The sequence below is a fragment of the Camelus dromedarius genome, chromosome 10 (assembly GCF_036321535.1).
Source record: "Camelus dromedarius isolate mCamDro1 chromosome 10, mCamDro1.pat, whole genome shotgun sequence".
Classification (NCBI taxonomy): Eukaryota; Metazoa; Chordata; class Mammalia; order Artiodactyla; family Camelidae; genus Camelus; species Camelus dromedarius.
Window position 1 is genome coordinate 34117698 of NC_087445.1, and position 23637 is coordinate 34141334.

A 23637-nucleotide genomic window follows, 5' to 3' on the forward strand; every position below is an offset into this window, starting at 1 on the left:
TGCTCGGGGCTGGGGGGAGATGCGCCAGGTCCTCACCCAACTTGTGATGTTCCGGGGCGTGGCCCTGCGCCTGCTATTTACCTTTTTTTAAAGCTACATGCAACTGCAGACATCATAAAGTCAGTGGCTTCAGAATTTTCAGCAAGAAAATTAAGTTTAAGAGATTTATGATTTGCCCAAAGTCACATAGTCAGAATATTCTTTTAATACCAAAAGAGAAAAAGCCCATCGTCCAAAGCAAAGCTCCTTACTAACCAGAACTTTCTCCACTGAGCCATGCTCTCCATCGGGCGCTGATATAGAATCATCCCTGTTTCTAAAAATAGGGAGACCCCCCCCAAGTACTTGCAGACACTGTGATATCCTTTTAAATTTCATCTTTTTACTCCATAGAGTAAGAATTACGCTTGTAAAAGAGAGGATGATGAAAGGCACCTCCAAGTGGCCATCCGGTTCTAGCCACCCATGTCTGCAGAGTCCCGAGAGGGCACAGAATTCATCCCGTGTCACTGAAGTGAAGAGCCATTCATGCGACTACACAGGGTTAGGGGAGGGCAGGGTTGAGGGGGTGGGAGACACTCACAGACCAGCAGGCACTGGTGTCTCAGGGGCTGAAGGGGAGGAGATAACGTCACTGGAGCCCCCTGGGATGCAGAGCCCGTCACGGAGGGCGGCAGTGAGAGCTCCCTCTCCACCTGCTACTGGAGCTTCCTGCCAACTGGACCCATTTGGAAGCCAGAAGGCCCAGGACCGCAGGTAATGCAGTTGGTTGCCAGGTGAAATTAACCAGGACGGGCCATCTCCAAGACAGCGATAGAGACACACTTGCTAGGCAACTTGGGAGCGAGGGACCCTTCTCTAAGGCATTCTCAGACACCGCAGGGGCTGCTGGAGCACAGCTAGACCAGCATCCAAAATAGGGCAAACTTCAGACAGGCCTTTAGAAGTGGGAAAGGGGCACCAAAAAAGGTCAGTAAAGGGATGGTCACTGAAAGAGAAATCAGCAAGAAGCCGCACAGAGAGAGGGCCCTCACCCGAAGCAATCCACCCTGCAGTGTGCTATAGAGAAGCGTTACCCAGGAGATGAAGGTGCCTTAGACACACGGCCAGGAAGCAGCCTGCAGGAAAACGGTGTTGTGTAGAATAAGCCTCACACTCAGAAACCGCAAGGAGTGATGGACAAGTGCAGACGCGAGGAGAGAACAGCTGCAGCTAAAGTGCCCACAGAAGGGCAGCAGGGAGCCCAGGGAAAGGAGGGCCGGACACACGCCAGGTAAGAGGCTCCAGCTTTTTTTTTTTTTTCCCCACATATAAGCTATATAATATGGCATGTGTCTTTGACTTACTTCACTTGACATGATAATCTCTAGGTCCATCCATGTTGCTGCAAATGGCATTGTCTTATTTTCATGGCTCAGCAGTATTCCATTGTATAGATGCACCACATCTTTATCCAGTCATCTGTGTATGGACATTTAGGTTGCTTCCATGCCCCAGCTGTTGTAAATAGTGCTGCTGTGAACACTGGGGTGCATGTATCTTTTCGGATTAGAATTTTCTCTGGATGGATATATGCCCAGGAGTGGGATTGCTAGATCACATGGTAAGTTTGTTTTCAGTTTTTTAAGGTATCCCCACAGTGTTCTCCATAGTGGCTGCACCAATTTACATGTATATGTATAACTGAATCACTCTGCTGTTCAGCTGAAACTAACACAACATTGCAAATCAACTATTTCAATTAAAAAAAAAAAGAGGCTCCAGCTTCCTCTGGAACACTGAGTGGTCCTGCACATCATGAAAAAGGAAGAGAGGAACCTCAGGTGCTGGTGGGGGAGCACCCTCATTTTGTGACCCAGGTAAAGACGAGTACTTCATCTTTTGGCATCTCATTTCAAATTTCATTTTTCACAACACAGAAGAAGCTACTGCCACCCTTGTTTTACAGATAAACAGAAGTAGGTGAGGATCCCAGTTAAGAGCAGAAGTGTTGAAGGCACATTCCCTGAGTTCCACTCTTTGCTGTGTGACCTTAGGCAAGTAACTTAACCCATCTGTGCCTAAGTTTCCTCATATGTGAAATAAAGTTAATAATATCTACTTCATAGCATACTTTTAAATACTTAAAAATACTTGTAAGGGAGGAAGGTATAGCTCAGAGGTAGAGTGCATGCTAAGCATGCAAAAGGTCCTCAGTTCAATCCCCAGTACCTTCATCAAAAAAATTAATAAACCTAAATACCTCCCCCACAAAACACACACACACAAAATACTTGTAAGTTAATACTTGCAGATGTGATCAGTGTCTGACACACAGCAGACATTTAATAAATGCAGGTAGTGGGCACTGGGTACTGCCTAAATGCACAATGTTAATTAACAAAGGAGGTGGGATTTGATTCCAGATGTACTGGACCCCAAAACTCCAATGGTCTTACCACAATGCCATGCGGGCACCTGTCCTGAGTGGCACAGAGGTTCTAGGGAATATAAAAGCCTCTGTGCATGGAATCTCAGCCTCATGGAATCTCCTTAAGACCTTCCAGTTCTCCCAGCTCCAATTTCAAGGCTTTCCTAGCTCCAGTTCCTCAAGCAAGCTTGGGATTATTTTGGTTCCCAGGACCCTCAGTTATAGAGAGGAAGGGGCTTATGGACTGGCACAATCTGGGGAAATTCAGGGTGACAGAAGAAGTGCCCAATGTGGAACCTGGCTTGGAGCTGTGCTCCACCGATTTCTGTTGGGTCTGGGTCTGCCCATGTGCACTCTGGACCCCTGCACACAGCTGCCTTGTGTGAGTCTCAGGAGCTCTACCATCCAGCAAAAGTTGCAAAAGCTGGGGTGGGGGAGGCACTCCCTCCCACTCCCACCCTCTCAGAGCCTGTCTGTCTTCTGGCGTCTCTGGCCAAGAATGTGTGTTGCCCTCATGCTGTCCCCTCTGTGGCTCCAGGAGGACCTGCAGCCCCCTGAACCGAGTCCCAGGCTTGAGGCGTGTTCTGTCCTCTCACCCTAATCTGGACCATGAGCCTGGCCTTTGTACCATAAACCAAACTACAAGACTGGACATGCCCTGGTTCTCTGCAAGTCGTACAATGAAGGTCCCTGATAAACTCCCACAGTAGTTACAGCACACACCATACACTGAAAGTTAGTGTCCCTCCCACTAAACTCATACATTAAGCCTAAATCCTCAAGGTGATGGTGTGTGGAGGAGGGGCATTTGGGAGGTAATCATAAGGGTAGAGCCCTCATAAAGGGATGTAATCAGATGAGTGCCTTTATAAGACGATGACAAGAGAAAAAGGTTGTCCCTCTCCCTCCCTCCCGCCCGCTCTGCCATGTGACAATACGAGGAAACAGTCATCCACAAACCAGACAGAGAGCTTTACCCAGATACCAGGTCTGCTGCCGCCTGCATCTGGAGCTTCCCAGCCTCCAGGACTGTGAGTAATGCATCCATTCTTTAAGCCACTCAGACTTAAAGGTATTTGGTTTTGTCCTAAAATATTTTCTGGAAATAAGTCAAATAAATTACAACTGAAGAACCTGTCCAGTCCTCAGAATCAGTGACTCTTTGCCATGAATTCGGTCCCTAAACACCAATGAATATAAACAGTTAAGAAAATAACCTGTGGGAAGGGAATGTACTTGGTACTTACTGGTGTTATCCAGAAAATGTCCCCCTATTTGCAATGAGGAATCCCTTTGCTGCTCAAATAGCCACAAGAAAGTGATCTGTCCCAGCAGTCTCAGAAAATGGGGATCCCATGACCGTCCCAGAGAGGCTGCGGGCAGCAGAGACAGCGAGCACAGCAGAGAGGGGCTGCGGGCTGGGGCGCGCGGGGCGGGGCGTGACCGGAGAGGGACAGCTGCAGGGCCCTGCTCTCAAGGCCACCAGGGTTAACAAGTAAGGAAAACGGACAGCGTCCTGCAGGACACGGTGGACAGCATCAAAGCCCCCTTTGTAAATCATCTGCTAAAGACTCCCTGCGGAGCTGGTTCAAAAGCAGAAACTCAGGAGTAATGGCCTTAAAACCAACAAAAGAGGGCTATACCCTCACCTCTGAGGAACAAGAACCAAACACAGCACCCAAAAGAGCATCAGCAAAATCTGGGACAAGAAAAATGCAGGCAAAGCCACGAAAGTGACCACCACTTAAACGTCTTTAGTAAAGAGACATTATAATTTAATATCAGAATCCACTACATTGTCTGTATTCATTCCTTTAAACGCACATTCTACGTTGCTCTCAAATTGGAGGGAAGATTCTGCTATCCTTCATAAAACTTTTTATAATAAGAATAGCTTTTCAAATTTACAAGCGTTCATAGGAACCAGATACTGTGGGAGGTGCCTCAAAGCATATCTCACTGAATTCTCAGCAGAACCATAGAAAGTGGGTACCAGTATTATTGCTATTTCATAGAGAAGGAAAGTGAGACTCAGAGAGCTTAAAGAGCTTTTTTAGGTCACATAGTTAGAGGGACAGAACCAGGATCTGAACCCAGAGACAGTGAAAGTAACTACGAGAGCAAAGGCTTTCAGACTTCAGTGGGGATTCTCTGAGGATCTTGTTCAAATTACAGGCTCTCAGGCCACACCCCCAGAGTCTCAGCTTCAGTGGGATTGTGGTGGAGTCCAGGAACTCAAGCATCCCCCAGGTGATTCTGATGGATGTGGTCTGGAAGCACACTTTGTTCAAGGCTTCCCTCTACCATATTGTCTCTTCTGCTAATTTTCAAAAAGTCTCATGTTAAAGCTACCACTCCAGGTGTTATGCACGCACACCTGGACTGGGCCGACGCAAGCTGTCACAGTCAAGGTCCGGAATCTGAGAATGGGCTGAGCGGGTCAGCAGCCGCTACTCTTTGGACAACGTTTCTCTCGTGGCTTCCTTCCGCCTGCGTTGCTCCACAAGAATGAGACAGTGTTTTCCCCCTTTACATGGTCTCACTGCACTTTGCTTTATTGTGCTTCACAGATACTGTGTGTTTACAAACTGAAGGCGGTGGCAACTTTGCGTCAAGTGAATCTATGTGCACTATTTTTCCAACAACATTTGTTCACTTCCTGTCTCTGTGTCGCATTTTGGTAATTCTCACAGTATTTCAAATATTTTCATTATTATTATATTTGTCATGGTATCTGTGACCAGTGACCTTTGATGTTACTGCTTTAATTGATTTGGGGTGCCACAAGCCACATCCATACAAGATGGCCAACTTAATCAATAAATGTTGTGTGTGTTCTGACTACTCCACCTACTGGCTGTTTCCCCTTCTCTCTCCGTCTCCTTAGGCCTCCCTATTCCCTGAGACACAACAATGTTGAAATCAGGCCAAGTAATAACCCTAGAATGGCCTCTGAGTGCTCACATGAAAGGAAGAGTTGCATGCCTCCCATTTTAAATCAAGAGCTAGAAATGATTAACTTCAGTAGTAAGGAAGACATGTCAAAAGCTGAAATTGGCTGAAAGCTAGTCTTCTTGGTGCCAAACAGTTAGCCAAGTTGCAAATGCTAAGACAAGTTCTTGAAAGAAATTAAAAGTGTTACTCCATTAAAAATATATATCATAAGAAAGAGAAACAGGCTTACTACTAATATGAAGGGAGTTTTAATGGTCTAGATAGAAGATCAAACCAATCACAACATTTCCTTAAGCCAAAGCCTAATCCAGAGAGAGGTCCTAACTCTCTTCAATTCCATGAAGGCCGAAAGAGGTAAGGAAGCTGCAGAGGAAAAGTGTGAAGCTAGCAGAGGTTGGTCCATGAGGTTTAAGGAAAGAAGCTATTTTCACAACATAAAAGTGCAAGGTGAAGCAGCCAGTGCTGATGCAGAAGCAGCAGCAAGTTATCCAGAAGATCTAGCTAAGATCATTTATGAAGGTGGCTACTCCAAGCAACAGATTTTTAATGCAGACGAAACAGCCTTGCAATGGAAGAAGATGCCATCTAGAACTTCCATAGCTATAGAGGAGAAGTCAATGCCTGGCTTCAAAGCTTCAAAGGACAGACTGACACTCTTGCTGGGGCCTAATGCCGCTGATGACTTTTATCTGAAGCCAATACCACTGACCATTCTAGAAATCTGAGGGTCCTCAAGAAAGATGCTAAATCTATTCTGTCTGTGCTCTATAAATGGAATAACAAAGCCTGGATGACAGCACATTTGTTTACAACATGGTTTGTTGAATATCTTAAGTCCACTGTTGAGACCTACTGCTCAGAAAAAGAATTCCTCTCAAGTTATAACTGCTCATTAACAATGCACCTGGTCACCCAAGAGCTCTGACAGAGATGGACAAGATTGGTGGTGTTCTCAAGATTGGTGGTGTTCTCATGCCTGCTAACACAACATCCCTTCTGCAGCCCATGGGTCAAAGGGTCATTTCACCTCTCCTGTCTTATTATGTAAGAAACAGATGCTGTAAGGCTACAGCTGCCATAGACAGCAATTCCTCTGATGGACCTGGGAAAAGTGCACTGAAAGCTTCAGGAAAGGATTCACTGTTCTAGACACAAATAAGAACATTTGTGATTCACAGGGAAAGGTCCAAACACCAACATTAATAGGAGTTTGAACGATGTTGATTCCTACTCTCATAGACCAAAGACGAGGGATTCAAATTTTCAGTGGAGGAAGTAACTGTAGATAGGGTGGAAATAGCAAGAGATCTAGAATTAGAAGTGGAGCCTGAAGATAGGACTGAATTTCTGCACTCTCATGGTCAAACTTTAATGAATGAGGATTTGCTTCCTGAGATGGCATCTACTCCCAGTGACGATGCTGTGAAGATTGTAAAAATGACCACAAAGGGTCGAGAGCACTACGTCAACCTAGTTGATAAGGCAGCAGCAGGGTTTGAGAGTTTTTGAAAGAATTTTTACTTACTGTGGATAAAATGCTATCAAATGCCACTGCACACTACAGGAAAGTCCTGAAAGGAAGAGTCAAATCACCGTGGCAAATTTCATTGTTGTCTTATTTTAAGAAATTGCCACAGGCACCCCAACCTTCAGAAATCACCACCCCTGGATCAGGTCATCAATCATCAACATCAAGGAAGACCCTCCACCAGCAAAAAGATTACGACTCACTAAAGGGTCAAATGATGTTTGGCATTTTTTTTTTTTAGCAATAAAGTATTTTAAAGTAAGGTACGTACCTTTTTTCAGACATATGCTATTGCACACTTAATAGACTACAGTACAGTGTAAACATAACTTTCATATGTGCTAGGAAACAAAAAAATTCATGTGACTCACTTTATCGCAATATTCACTCTATTGCAGCGGTCTAGAACTGAACCCGTAATATCTTCGAAGTATGCCGGTATTTCAAGAGAAGGCAGCAGCAGAACATTACAGAAGAGGTAGCTATGAAACCCACAAGAAGGATCAAGGTAACATATAGTCTTGCTCCAACTTGCTCTGTTCCTGTTCATCGAAAAGAATCCAAGCACTGAAAGTTTCAACTTGAAGACTTTAAGAGTCTCCACCCCACCATCCCCTTTTATTTTACGTGTAGCAAGATTTAGAAATTAAAAATCAAATAAATGGTAGGCTGTTTGATTTTTTTTAAATGATTGAAACTTGATCAATATGGCCAGTTCAAGAAATAATTCACATGTCCCATGGGATTATTTTATCTTAGTGGGAATAGGGTTTTGTGATTTGATTTGGTTGCTTTGTTTCGGCTGAGGATGCTATCTAAAGGTAATCTATTTTTTCCTAATAGAGTTGTATTTCCTAGGTTTCTCATACCAGTGTTACCACTGGTTTTGTACGACTTTAAAAAATGAATTCCCTAAGTAAAATTCAGAATTTGCTATAACCTCCTACTAATATTTTTTATTAACTGCGAAAGTTACAACTCATAAAACTACTAAGACTTTACTGAAATGGTGTATTTTCCTAACTTCCCTACAATGAACATGGTGCTCTTTATCTAATGCTAATAAAATGCTAACTTAATAACTCCATATTGGTAGCTTAACAGTGCCACCAATTATTACTCACATCAAGTTTTAAAACGAGTTCATTAAACACTGTTCTTAGAGAGGCAACAATTTTGACTTGTCATAAAAAGTTAGGTTTCTTCATGCTCCATAATAAAGATTATATAAGAGGCCACAGATCATAAGCTGCTCTCAACTGACATCGCCCAATCAGCGCAGCACAGCATAATCGCGCCTGTGTTTCTAGAATGATGCTTTTTTTAAGTCTCTTCTATGCTGCACTTCAAAAAGTGATGCCTAATGACAGAAGGCAGCATTAAAAAGGCATTTTTTTCTCTATTCATTCTGTAGTACTGAACCAGTATTTTTACCATCGTAAGCTACAATTTTCACTTTATCCACTTTACTAAGCTCTGCCATCTGTCTGAATTCAACATCATTCAGTACAGAAGTCCACACATCATCACGGAATCTGTACATACATATGGAGGCTCTGACACGCTGACCTGTCCCTGAGTGTCTGTGCCGGGGCTACACTTATAGCTTCATGACACTGACGTAGACCTTGAAGGGTAAGTGGTGGATGATCCGTGAAGACTGTATGAACTTATCCGGGCCCTCCTGAAGGCTGTTTCCTAAAGTGCATTTCCATATAGCTGATATGCTACAGCTTAAGAAAAAAAAAATATTGAAGTCCTAGCAGGAAGGCCTGTGGGAGAGAAACAACACAGCTAGGACTCGGGAAGCTGCAGAGCTGGGCTCACAGAACCTGACGGTGAAACCACACCAGGAGGCAGAAGGCCCCAGACACCAAATCTCACAGTCCCTGAGCACCGGCATGTACAAGACCTGTGCAGGACTTTTGACAGATGAAGCAGAGAACATACATAGCTATCTCTTCTGTACTGGCTGGAAAGATCATTTTACACTTTAAAAAAAGTTTTTCAGATTTTTCAATATGTTTGGAATAATATGGATTATGGAAACTTCCCAACACCTTTATGAAAGAACAGTGTTTGTCAAACACCAAGTTACAAAACTTTGATGGGCCAAGCTACAGCTAAGAAGTCTGACACTTCTACGTAAATCTGTAGATAATTGACGAGAAAAGCAAGTTACAATACTGTAAAAGCAGATGATTGGCACAAAAAATAAATAAAACTGATTCAAAATCTAAGACCATCGCCATGCTTCTTGAAGTGACTTAGAATTTTAAAGCTAAAAAGTGTTTAAAAGAACTTCTATTGTATGACAAACATGATGCTGTACACCAGAAGTTGACACAACATTGTAAACTGACTACACTTCAATAAAAAATTAAAAAACAAACAAACTACAAACAATAATAACAACCAAAAAAGAGCATCTCCTAAAACCTCTTTATTTCACAGACAAAGAAACTAGCTGATGGTTGGGTCTATGTTTTATGGTTTCTTTTTCTACTTTAACATTTAGCAAAATTTAAATTCAAGAAGAGCAAAAACTTTGTCAGAGATTTTCCTTTGAGAACCTGGGATCCTGAAACCAAGAGTGAAGAATCTGATTTCAACACAGATGACAAGTAAAGGCTAGCAGATTTTGAAAATGGAAACTACAGTGCCAAAGTACAGGGTGAGAAGATCATCGCTGTTTTCAAGTGCTTGTAAGTGGACTGGCTGGAAATCAGCAGTTTGGTGAAGGATAAAGCCATCCTCGGAATGCATGAAATCTTGGGCCTCAGAGCTCATCTAGTTTAACCCTCTTTACCCAGATGAGGAAACTGAGGGTCAGAGAGCGAAAGTGACATGCTTATCCACGTTCACACAGCTGGTCCAGAGCAGAGTCAGGCCTGGTATCCAAGTCTCCTATCACTGGGGCCCATGACCATTCCATCCAGTCAGGATGCCTTGCAGAACCCATATTAAGGTGCTGATTTTAAGACTTGAGAGAAGAGGTCAGATCTTAAGGATGTGAAAGCAAGAAGAAGAGGACCTCTTTGTTCTTTATATACACTTTCCAGATCTCTACATGTATGAAAGCCAGTGGGTCACTGGTTAAAAATAGGACTGGACTTTGCGATAGGGAAGGGAAGGAGATACAGAACTGGGGAGAGAAGGTAAAGAATCTCAGCTTCCCATTCTTCACTTGAGATAGTGACAAAGCCCCAGATGGAGGCAGTGTATTCAGCATGAATTTGCAACAGTAAAGCTGAAAGAGCAGGAAGTGGCTTATTTGTATTTATTTGAAGTAAAAAACCCATCCAAACCCAAGAACCCATTTCTACTTTTATCTGAGCTCCTACCTATGGCAAGGCAAAGGTCTCCAGGGGTTTTTTCTACAACAAAAAAATTTTTAGAGGTGTCCCCACTGCCCACTTCTCCATACTGGTTGCTACTGGGATCTGACCTGTCCAAAATCCCAGGATCCCAAGAAATCAAGGGACGCCCTTGGAGCACGAGAATCACTGCTGAGCTTCCTGGGGTCAACGATGCCCGGAACACGCCATCCACTCTCCTCTGGAGTTCCAGTCCCTTCTGCACCTGATCTTTATTTAAAATGTTAATACTTTGTTCGTCAAAGATTTTTTGCATTAATTTTTATTTTTAAAAATATTGGAATAAAATGATTTATTTTGATTACTAAGGTTTGGGAGTCCTCTCATATCACACACCTGAGTCTGTTGCCTCACTGGCCTCGCTTGAGGCTCAGCCTTGTCTCTCCCTTAAGTCACATAAGAGGGTGGGTCACAGGTCACCAGCTCTCATGGAAGCCACGGACCACGACCCTCCGCCTCCTTTCCAGGCTGGTTGGGGGGACTCTCTCCATTACCACTTCCCATCTCACCAACATTTTACTCACCTAACCTCCTCTCCCCAGAGCATGGTCCTCTCTCTGGGAGTTTAAGCTGTCTGAAAGCAGAAGCCAGGAGCCAAAGGAGGGATGGGGAGCCATTTCCAGCACCTCATCTTCAGACCCATCTACAACTCTCCTCAAGGCAAGGAAGTCAAAGTTAGGCTTAGAATGGATGTGGAGAAGAAAGACTGGGAGGAAAACAATAAAGTCACAAACACAAAATAAACATCTCACGAATGGTCTCCAACAGTAACAACAAGGAAGGAGATTTGCAACACTATGGGTGAAAAGAAAGATACCTTTGCTAGAGAAAATCAGCTTTGAGTAAATGATCTCTCCCAGTGGGTAATATTTTTTGTTTTAATAAAGGAAACCCAAGGGTGAAGGGGAGTCAAGGAAGATGGGAAAGAAGCCTAGACTATCAAAAACGGTGTATTTCCAAGCTTTGGGGTCAAAATAAAAACGTAAATTACAGATTGTCTATGAAGACGTAGGAAATGCAGTAAGAGGAGATGTGATCTGGAAGGAAACTGATACTGAGTGAGTGACATAATGAAGAGACGTGAGGGAGAAGGTTGAGAAAATGTAAGAAAAATGAAGTGAGAAAAACATGAAGTGAGAACGATGTCTCAGGTACTCAAACTGGCTTCGAGAGGAGAGGAACAAACTCTGCCCAAGGAGGCGTGAGATTGCTATAAAATTCAGAGTCTGATTGATTTTTGTCTCCATGAAAGAAGACCATAGGAAACATTAGCCAGAATGGAAGCCCTGGTGGGGGTGGGGGGAGGACTGGGGGCAGAAACTGGTCTCACCGCTGGATTTGCAGAGACGCACTGGGTGTGAATCTCCTGTTTTAGCCATTTAAAGAGACACACTAAGGAGAAAAACATGCTTGGAGACTGGTGGTTAAGTGAGGATTCCCAAGGAGACGAAAAAAATAGACACGCTTGAATCCAGAAAGAAGCAAGTCCTAAGAAGGTGCAGAGGAGGAGGGGAAAACGCTGTGAGGAAGAGAGGGAAGTTACATGAAAGAAACAGAAAAAGCAGCTTGGAGGTTTTCACCAACACACTTTTGAAAACCTGTTAGAAGACCAGAATTTACTGGCTGGGGACTTAATAGAAAGTATCCTACACCCAAATACTGTCAGCTCTAGAAAGGAGAAAGCCACGGCCTGAGCTTCTCTGCTGCGTTCTGTCAACCGAGTGCACTCCCCAGGCGCTGTCTGGAAGGGCACGCGTTCCCCAGAAGCACGAGCTTTGCTTTATCTGCCGTCTTCCTAAAAGTGTGTTCCCACTTTGCTTTTGGAGTGGCCCGTAGTATACTCTGTCACATAGGCAGTTTTAAAAGCTCTTGCAAGCAGGTAAAACAATTTCTATCATGTATCTAACTTAATCCTACACACGAAAGTCCTATGATAGTTCCAAAGTTCCTTTTATTTTTAAATCAGAAATAGTCCTCTACAGTAAATCAGTAAAATAATGCCAAAATAATTCCATACTACGATTTCAGTTCTCCTTTATGTACAAGGTCTATTTTTAAGCCAGAATATGCAATCAAAAGTTATAAATTATTCTACATAGTTTGTATTTCCATCACATCTAACATATGAGAGTAAGGAGAGATTTTCATAAGATGTTGGACTTATTTCCAAAAATGCTTCATATATATATTTTACAACATGTCTACTGAGAAAGTATGACTTCACGTGATTATTTGTGGTTTGTTTCATGACCCTTATTCCTATACATTGCACAACAGTTTAATAATATCTTGGCTCATCATTTGAGAAAGGGAAATGGTAGATAGAGGTTTTTATCACATAATTTCCCAGGCTGACAGACTGAATTTCTCCACGTATACTGACATAAACGTCTTTGAACATCTAAGAGGAAGTTATGAATAGATGAGAAATATCATAAACATATTCTCTACATTGTCATCATTTCAATATTATCTTATGGTGGGAACTCAGAGTTTGAAACACTCAACATAAATGCTGCTGGCAATTTTTTTTATGAAGACTTTATTTTTTAGAGCAATTTAAGGTTCATAGAAAAACTGAAGGGAAGATACAGAGATTTCCCATATACCCCCTGCTCCCTCACATGTACCTCCCTCATCCACATTCCCCACCAGAGTGGTGCATTTGTTACAGCTGGTGAACTTTTATTTACACACCATTATCGCTGAGAGTCCGTAGTTCACATGAGTCTTGGACTTGTATATTCTATGGGTTTGGACATTATGGTATTACACAAAGTGTTTTCACTGCTCTAAAATTCCTCGCTGCTCTGCCCGTTCATCCCTCCCTCCCCCCAGCCTCAGACAACCACTAATGCTTTTACTTTAAAGTTTTTATAGTTTTGGGGTAAGAATGTAATATAGTTAGAATCATTCATTAGGTAGACTTTTCAGATTGACTTCTTTGACTTAGAAATATGCATTTAAGTTTTCTCCATGTCTTTTCATGGCGTGATAGCTCATTTCTTTTTAGCACTGAATGATATTCCATTGTCTGGATGCGCCGCGGTTTATTTATCCATTCACCTACTGCAACACATCTTGGTTGCTTCCAACTTTTGACCAATATATACAAAGCTTCTATAAACATTTTCATACAGGGTTTTGGGGTGAAAATAAGTCTTCAGCTCCATTGGGTAAATGGCATGGAGCATGATTCCTGGCTCAAATGGTAAGAGTATTTCAGTCTTGTAAGAAATTGCCAAACTATCTCCCAAAGTGGCTGCACCATTTTGCATTCCCACCAGCAACAAATGAGTTCTTCCTGCTCCATATCCTGGTTAGCATTTTGATGCTGTCAGTGTTCCAGATGTTGGCCATTCTAATAGGTGTGCAGGAAATTTATTTAATGAGGGAAAATGATAATTCTCAAAAGACGGTTTTGCTGAATCAACAATTCTTTTAAAAGAATTAAGTAGCATTAAACCCTGCTACATAATTTGCTTCCAAATACAGCAACAGATAAATTATAATAAACTTCACAGATTAATATCGAGATCTAAGAAGAATGTGCGTGATAGGCACTGAGCACCTCAGTCTGTCGGCAGTTATTCAGACCTTCGGTTTGCTCGCCTCCACACGGATAATACAGTGTGCTTGTTCCAGTCTCTATGGAAATACTGCCGGATTTGGAGGCAGAGAACCCACATCTGCCTCTCTCCCTTTCCTCCTGAATAAGATGAAAGGCTTGGGCTGATCAGGCCTACGGGGGATGAGTAGGTAATTTAAATGAGTGGCACAAGCAAGGTGGGGACTGGGAGATGCACACTTCTCCATAATTGATTGATGCTGCAGGGAATGTGCATCTCATTTTGCCAGATCTGCAGACTTTTCATGAGCAGCCAGGCAGCTAGATTTGAATGTGATATTTCTTAATTTTTACCTAGGAAACAACTTCAAAAATCCTCTAAGGGATTTCTACTTCTCACCAAGATGGAATAGCAGTGATCAGACTTACCTTCCCACCCAAAGTGAACAAAAACAGACAAAATATATGAGAAGTGGAAACTAAAGTGAGTCCTACAATTCCTCAGCTTGAGAGAGTGCCACAGCAATGCAGTGAATAAAGGACAGCTTTCCCAGCAAATGGAGCTGGGACAATTCAATATTCATATGAAGAAAAACGGACTTCCATCTACAGAAACACAGATAGAGTACACAGACTAAGTACAAAAATTGACTTAAAGTGGATATAGACCTTAATGAAAAACCTAAATTATAAGACTTCTGCAAGTAAACAAGGGAGAAAACCTTTGTAATTATTACGATTTTTTGATGAATCTCAAAATAATTATGCTGAGTGAAAGAAGCCAGACAGAAGAGGAATACATACCAAATGATTCCATTCAAAAATTATTCTAGGAGATAAAAACCAATTTATAGTGACAGGAAGCAGATCAGTGACTGCCTAGAGGGGCTGAGGACAGAAAGGAGGGATTACAAAGAGCCAAAATAAAACTTCTAGTGGTAATGAATATGTTAATTATCTTGATGGTAATGATGGCTTCACAGGTGCATACCTGTGAAATATCAAATTGTGTACTTTATGTGCAGTTCATCATGTGACGATTACACCTCAATAAAATGTCACACACACACACACACACATACCAAGCGACCAAATAAAACCAAATCATTGGCAAAATCTGGTCTGCTAGCTGCCAGTTTTCAATTTCTACCCTCAATGGGATCTGGAGTCACTTCCAGTGAACTGAGATTCTTTGAAATTTACCCAGGGCTAAAGCTGAAATACAATTTCCATTGATAGTAGATGTTAACTACAGAAAAGCATTCCAAAAATATTTGCATTTGGTTAGTTGAAGATGTTGAATGTGTATACTAGCACGTATAATTATTGGAAGTTATGTTTGTATCATCATTCATAAAAGAGATTGTGCATTTTCAATAGGTTTTATTTCTTTGTCATTTGGCTGAGCCTTTAATTTTCTCAGTGCTCAAGGAGAAATGGTGAAAATCTATCTCGTGCTACATTCCAGGACAATTAAATCATGATGTCACAAGGAATGGTATAGAAGACATTCTGAGAACATTGCCCTTTTCCAACAATTCTGACATGTGAGAGTGCTGTAGGATTTACATACTAGGTGAGCAACATTCACATAATCCGTGGGTTTGGGGCTTGGTTCGCTCTGTTCTCAGAGTGTCACGGGAAATGCTTTCACTCCACATCTACCTTTATCCACAGAAACATGCACCTACACAAATAGTGGCATTACAGCACATAAGCAGGTGTACACACGAACCTGTATCACATGCACCCATAATCAGGACACGATATCTGATCTCAGCATGAACGCATAATATATATCATATGAAGGGAACATAGGTGCATATTTTCCTATTTTTCTTGTATAAATATAGTCATGGATACATGGGTATATATCGTTGCTTATAAACATTTTTTCAGCATTAAACTGAAACTGCTCAAAGAACTTTGAAACAGAGGTGCATGGCTGTCTGGTAACCAAGCTATCGTAACCCTCCCCACCAGTATCAGTTTTCATCTGCCATCAGATAAGCCTAGCAGTGCTGCGAGTGCTGGAGGTGATACAACCCAGCCTCCCGGGTGAGAGGAGTACCAGCGTCTTTTGCGGCAGGTAGACTGTCACATGAAAGGGGGCCTGAGAAATGTCACTTGCTCTGCGTCAAAACAATACAACAAAGGAATCTACTGTCGCTGGGTCACCCCCAGTTTGGTCAGCCTAACATGGGTGGAGCCCCATAAAACCCCATCTGGAATGCTGGCCATTTGTGTGGAGGCCCCATGTACAAACTGCTTGCTTTCTTGTTCTTCTTTAAATTGTGGATTAGGAAAAAAAAATGCAGGCGGCACAAAGAATGTTTAGACACAGGGCAATTTTCATAGCTCAAATTGCAGGTGGAGTAAGCCTCTCCTGTACCTTGTTCGGGGAAGTCCAGACAAGTTCAAATATGAAAACCGTTTGTTATTATTGTCCATTTATATTTAAGAGTAATCAAGACTATAAGAGCACATTTTGATGGGAAGATATTGTTTGAAAAGTAACACTTCCTCATGGTTGCCCCACTCTCCTCCTCCTGCTTCCGTTAATTAATACTAATGAACACACACGCTGATTTCATTTCTGAACAATTCATTCCATTGAAAAACTATAATCACCATCTTCAAAATCGATAATTAGGAAAAAAGAATGTTTTCTTGCTTAAGGTACACTGAAGAAAACTGGTCTAAGAAGCTGGTAAGGGCAAGCTTGAAGATCTTTCTATTGAGCATTCTTCTGCAAATGCATTGCTGATGGATTTTCTCTTAGCTTTTAAGGGGGAACATATATTTTTTTAAAAAACTTATATGATTTAAACTCAAAAAAAATGTTTTTAATCTATATACTATTGAATTAAAATTTGTAAGAAATAACTAAAACATAGCAACATAACAGTCATTCCTGAGTATTAAATGTAAACTGATAGGATTGTTAGTCCCAGAAAGGCCCTAAAGTAGAGAATCTCTCTAAAAGACTAAAGAAATCTAAGTTCAATAAACACTGCTGTTGCTAAGATGGCAGCAAGAATTTAATGAATTCTCTGATCAAGAAAATAGCACTTGCCTCCTGAAATAATAAAAGCAACCAATAATGAAGTATTATGTGCTAGGTGCTGCTCTAAACATCTTATGTACATTAACTCATTCAGTTCTCAAAACAATGCTCTGACATAGCCACTATTACTTGCCCCATTTTCTAGATGAAGTATCTGAGTTGAGAAACCTGCCCATCAAACAGCTTATAAATGGCAGACATAGGATTTGACCTGGCGAGACTGGTTCCAAAATTGAAGTCCGGAAACACCCCACTATCTTGCCCTTGGAAGCTACAGAGCTCCACCTTACCCAGCAATACCTATGTTCCCCTCTACACAAGCAAACAAAAGCTCAAGCTGTTGTGTGTGCTCAGCTAGTTCACTTCCAACTGGCTCCCTGCTCTTATGTGTGGCTAGGAAATCCCACCATTCTGGCTCTGCCCATTTAGCTTCTTGCAAATCATCCTTAAAAATGAAAACTGTTTGTTATTACTGTCCATTTACAGTTTTTATTGTAGTACTGTCAGTTTACAATGTTGTGTCAGTTTCTGGTGTACAGCAGCATAATGTTTCAGGCATACATATATGTATACATATACATTCCTTTTCATATTCTTTTCATTACAGGTTACAACAAGGTATTAAATATAGTTCCCATGCTATATAGTTAAAACTTGTTGTTTAAATCTATTTTATATATATTAGTTAGTATCTGCAAATCTCAAACTCCCAATTCATCCCTTCCCACCCCCTTTCCCCTCTGGTAACTGTTAAGTTTGTTTTCTATGTCTGTCCATTTACAGTTACGAGTAAATGAACGGGAGAAAATGTTTGCAAATGATGAAATGAACAAAGGCTTGATCTCCAGAATATATAAGCAGCTCATATGACTTAATAAGAAAAAAACAAACAACCCAACCTAAAAATGGGCAGAAGACATAAACAAGCAATTCTCCAAGGAAGACATACAAATGATCAATAGGTACATGAAAAAATGCTCACTATCACTAATTATCAGAGAAAGGCAAATCAAAACTACAATGAGGTATCACCTCCCACCAGCCAGAATGGCCATCATTCAAAAGTCCACAAATGACAAATGCTGGAGAGGCTTTGGAGAAAAGGGAACCCTCCTTCACTGCTGGTGGGAGTACAGTTTGGTGCAGCCACTGTGGAAAACAGTATGGAGATTCCTCAAAAGACTAGGAATAGACTTACCATATGATCCAGTCATTCCACTCCTGGGCATATATCCAGAAGGAACCCTACTTCAAAAAGACACCTGCACCCCATTGTTCATAGCAGCACTATTTACAACAGCCAAGACATGGAAACAGCCTAAATGTCCATCAACAGATGACTGGATAAAGAAGATGTGGTATATTTATACAATGGAATACTATTCAGCCATAAAAAAGACAACATAACGCCATTTGCAGCAACATGGATGCTCCTGGAGAATGTCATTCTAAGTGAAGTAAGCCAGAAAGAGAAAGAAAAATACCATATGAGATCGCTCATATGTGGAATCAAAAAAAAAAAAAAAAAGAACATAAATACAAAACAGAAATAGACTCAAAGACATAGAATACAAACTTGTGGTTGCCAAGGGGGCGGGGGGTGGGAAGGGACAGACTGGGATTTCAAAATTTGTAGATACTGACAGGCATATGCAGAATAGATAAACAAGATTACACTGCATAGCACAAGGAATTATATACAAGATCTTGTGGTAGCTCATAGCGAAAAAAAAATGTGACAATGAATATATGTATGTTCACATATAACTGAAAAATTGTACTCTACACTGGAATTTGACACAACATTGTAAAATGACTATAACTCAATAAAAAATGTTAAAAACAAACAAAAAAAAGAGTAAACAAGACTCTTAAAGAGTAAAAGAGCACATTTTGATGGGACGCTACTGTTTGGGGTGGGGGGTGGGGGGGACTCCTGGGAATGAGAGGTATCAGCTCCAGGGCAAGAGGAGAGAATTGGAAGGAGAACCAGAAGGACATCCCTCGGGCAGTCTGGCCTGATTTGAATCTTCAGGGACTGGATCCTAGAGGATTAGCACAACTCCACTTCCTGATCTACCCATGGCTGTTCAGTCCTGCTTAGATAATCTAAGGGGCACCATGCTGAAGCCAGATGGTCAGAGGGGCAGAGCAGTCCATGGAACTCCTCCATCCAGCCTGGTACAAGTTTAAAATGAGGGCACGTCTTCCTAAAACCCTGAGAGAGAACAGCGGCCTTCAAAAGGGCAGCTTGGGAATTCCGCAGCTGGGAGCCCAGGATCTAAGACTGTTTCTCATGGGAGGTAACCCATCAAGGTGGTCTTCCTGGAGTACTGTTCTTTGACAGTATCAGAGAGAGAGACCTCCTCTCTGCACAAGAGGTCCAGAAAGTTGGATTAAATTCTTTCTTTGCCAGGTCTTTTTCTTGCCCTTGCCTGGATTTGGAATTCTGGGTCTGTGGCTAGGAAGACCACAGGAATGGGAACAATCTTCATTTTCCCATTCCTAGTAAAAGCTGTTCTCCCAAAGGCTTGGTATACTTACAGAAGTATCTGAAAGTCCACATATAGCACTGTGAAATAAAATTCCAATTTTACAGCAAGACAATTAAAATTTAAATGTAACTTCTTTTCTGCCCTTTGGCCTCCTCTTCCCACACTAGGCATTGTATCTGTGCCATGCGTCAACCAAACCTCCTCCTTTAGCAGGAATACCTGCTCAGCCATAAAGAGCAACATTCTCCTAGCATCAACAAGACAACTCCTCAAAAGATAACAACCCTCCTTGACCTTGTAAGGGGTCACATGACTCATCACGATGATGCTTAGATCTGACAGTAATACATACATACATGACTTTTAATTATGTGAAGAAACATCATTTGATGTACAGTGCTCTGTCTCAAAAAATGTAAATCACTGTGCCTTGATTTCTACTGGGGAGAACAGTTCTCAGAGCTTTCTGAGATGCTCTTCTTGGGTTATAATCCTCAAATTTGGCTCAAATAAAAATGTCCATTTCTTTCCTCAATCAATTGATTCATTTTTCATCAGGATCACACCTTAACTTATATGAAAGTAATGAAGGAACTTTTTTAGGTAATTCTGAGTACAGTACATGGGAGGAAGCACTACTTTTTTTTTTTTTTAATTAGACCTGTCGATGTCCACTCATGTAAAACTGGACAAATCAGTATACTCTTAACATAGAATGCCAGTGTGATGCTTAAATGTCAGTCACTCTTTCATCAATACACAATAGTCAGCTATATAGTAACCAGTAAACATTCCATGTTTCATCATGATTTTATAGTTATATAAACAGTTTCACCATTTATAATTTTGGCGTGCATACGTGACTTTTAATTATGTGAAGAAACATCAGCACTGAATTTTGAAACAAAAATATTGAGTAGTCCCTCAAACTTCTAGATCAGTTTAATAAAACAGAATCCAAATTGCAAAGAAAACTGTTTAAAATTTTTTAATTTTTTCATTTATTTACAATAAAATTAATATATTAGACGTTTGGGATTTGCAGATACTAACTACTATATATAAAATAGATAAAGAGCAAGGTCCTACTGTATAGCACAGGGAACTATATTCAGTATCTTGTAATAACCTATAGTGAAAAATAATATGAAAAGGAATATATATACATATAACAATCACTATGCTGGACACCAGAAATAAACAACACTGTAAACTGACTATTACTTCAATAAATATTTGAAGCTATTTATCTTTATAAATAAGGATTTCCTTGATGCTGTGCATGCAATCAACACATAAAAAGGTATGACTTAAAAACCTGTAACCCTGATTTCCAAGTTTTGTGCTCCTGAAAATGGTTTCATTGACTTCATTGGATGACTCTCCAATGAGTAAAAGTTAAAATTTGAGTTTATGGAGTAAATTTGTAATAAAATATTCTGAACCCTCTTTTGGGGCATCTGATCCCCACTTTCCGTCAGCTTTGGAGTTGCCCTCCTTCTTCAGTGTCCCATTCCTCTTCTCCGCCTCCTACTTCTCTATTTCAAGTCCTAAGACATCTGTCCTAAGACATTTCCAGCTACTCCTTTACATGTGCCTCTCTCATCAGAGTTTCGGGTTATTTGGTGGTTGAGACCCTTCAGTCTCTCCTTTGATCCTTAAATCATGTCTTTTATGCCTGGTTGGAAAGGTGGAGAACAACAGGTTATGCCAGCTTATAGACAACAGAGTCTAGCCTGATTCTTACATCTCCCAAAGTGGAATGGGCCCAGCATACAGCAGACACAGATGCAAAGTGCTCCTAATTAAAAGAGCAGTTGTTGGAACATTTATGAGCCAACCTCAGAAGCACGTGTTATCCAAAGAGGTCACCTCCTGTCCATCCATCAGTATCTGGACCATCATTTGTCTAAGCTGCGTTAGGAGGACCAGCAGCTCATGACAGCAGTGGGAAGAAACTAGGGTCTAACAGGCTTCCAGCTCAGGCCACCAGGCAGGGACGCTGGAGGAGGGAGTGGCCAGCCAAGCCTTTCCAAGCCATAGAGTGACTTCTCTCCATTACCTTCAGGGAGAAGTCACAAAGGTTATCTTGGTTCCTGAGTCAACAGAAATTCTCCTGGAGAAGTATGCTTAGAAGTGCATGGAGAGTCCTAAATCCCCTTCCAGGGCCATGGATGTTTCTTTATATCCAGGCAAGTGCTGATTAATTGCTTAATATTCAGCTCTTAGTTGGTGCTGCCTTTCAGGCCTCAGCCCGCCTGACCCAACAGCTGCTTCACTTGGCTCCAAGCCTTTATGACTTTATTTCGAACAAATCTCCAACATTTTCATTTGCCTTTTCCCAACTCGACTATGCAACTTAAAATTTGTTTTAAATTTTACGGTCTTTTCTTCCCATTTCTCTCTCTCTCTCTCTCTCCCTTTCTCTCCACCCACTTCTTACAGCTGTAGCTTTGGGATTTGAGTTGGTTTTCTTTAGGGGGCAGCAGATTATGTGATGCAAAAGAAAGGAAGTTTGCAGAAGGGAAGGGGTAAAGCAGTGAGAAGGGGAAGGTCATTTTACTAACTCTTCGGATCCCTTCAGAACAAGCTAAAACCTAATACTATATAAATACTGACGTGCACAGTAGAGTCAAAGTATTCAATAAACATTTACTGTGAATGGAGGCATTAGGGAAGGCTTAGGCCCCGCCTGAATTCCCATGAAATTTGTAAATATTTCTTTCATTTGTTCTCCATTTACAATTAGTTGCGGTCAAGCTGATCAAAGCCAGAAGAGGCCTGTTGCATGTGAACCCGCATCCCTCACAATGACATCCACGAAGCAGAATGAAATATGGAATATCGGGTTTCCACGGATGTATGAACTTGTAAAAAATCTGAAAGAATAGGAGGTTTTTCACACTGAGTAATGTGAAACATTTGGTGCGGATTGTAGGCCTCTGAAGAGGGAAAGGGAGAGCCCAAATCCATCAGACTATAAAACAGAAGCAGGCCCAGGGTCTTCCCCTGGCTGGCAGGCAGGCAGGCAGGCAGGCAGGCAGGCAGGCATCCAGTGATTTAGCTGTCACAGGCTCTCCGCCCTCCGGAGGTCCTGGCAGAGAAGGCCCTCGGGTAGGAGACCAGGCACCCAGGGCTCCACCTGCCTGGGATGTGGGCTTTTCAGTGGCCTGTGCTCAGCTCCATCCCACTCCGTGCCTTCTGTCACTGGATTATTGAATCACTGCTCCTCTACCCCAGCCTAAACACACACCCATTTTAACTGAAGCCTTCACAAACCATTTTCAGATCGGGGTTAAAGTCCTTGCTAAGTCCTTGGGCAGGATCTTCTGAACACAGTCTAAGTAAATAAATAATCCCAAGTGAATCCAGAAGTATACACTATCACAAAGCCTTGAAAAGCCCCAAAAGCCACAAGTTACTGTTCCCCTGGCTCACTTGAGCCCTTGCTCTCTCTTTGTTTTCTCTTTCTCTCTCTCTCCTTCCTTCTGCAGACCTTCTGCTCCCATAAAGCCCACATCACTATCAGCTGGGGCTGGGCTCTCCTTTGGTGAAAATCCAGAGTGTTTTTGTTACTTTTTAGTTCCTCTGGTTTTCCAAGCTGTCAGGCCATAATAGAGTCTGAGGTGGGGACATGAGAGGGCTTTAGCAGTTTACATTCTTCTATCTGCAGAAGTGCCATAAGGCAAAGCCTCCTTCATTCTTAGAAAACAGAGCAGCCACTAGCAACCGCTTAATAATAGACCTCATGGTAATTCACGAATGCTCAGAATGAAATAAGCAAGGGTTATTGCCAAGGATTTCTAACCAGCAAAGGCAGACTTGAAGCACATGCAGCTCTCTTTGGAAAACACAAACAGCCCCTCCCTCCTTCCACTCCTCACCCTCCCCTCACCCAAGGGAATTCCACCTCCTCTCTTTGCCAGATTGTGGAGTGAGGCATACGTTGTTCAAGGTACATCCTAGCCCCAAAACACCAGGAATGAGAGAAAGGCTGAAATCCACTATATTTTATGAAGTTGGGGAAAGGTTTGCAAGGATTAAAGACTGAGAGTAGGCAGGGGCAAACAAATGCTAAGTAGAACAGTCTTGTGTGAAAACTCAGCCTCTCCCAGGAATCACACACACACCCCTCCTGCTCTCCACTCTCATCTACTCAAAACAGTTAGAGGAAGACCCTTTACAAACAATGGGTGACAAAGGAGGGGCAGCGAGAATAAGGGGTCAACTTTGAACT

The 23637-nt window shown here is 41.9% G+C and overlaps 2 pseudogenes; one reads left to right on the plus strand and one right to left on the minus strand.

Moving 5' to 3' along the window:
- The first annotated feature begins 5355 nt into the window (after positions 1–5355).
- Positions 5356–7464, plus strand: LOC116152579 (tigger transposable element-derived protein 1-like; annotated as a pseudogene).
- An 828-nt stretch (positions 7465–8292) lies between these two features.
- Positions 8293–10526, minus strand: LOC105106202 (transcription initiation factor IIA subunit 2-like; annotated as a pseudogene).
- Between the last annotated feature and the right edge of the window lie 13111 nt (positions 10527–23637).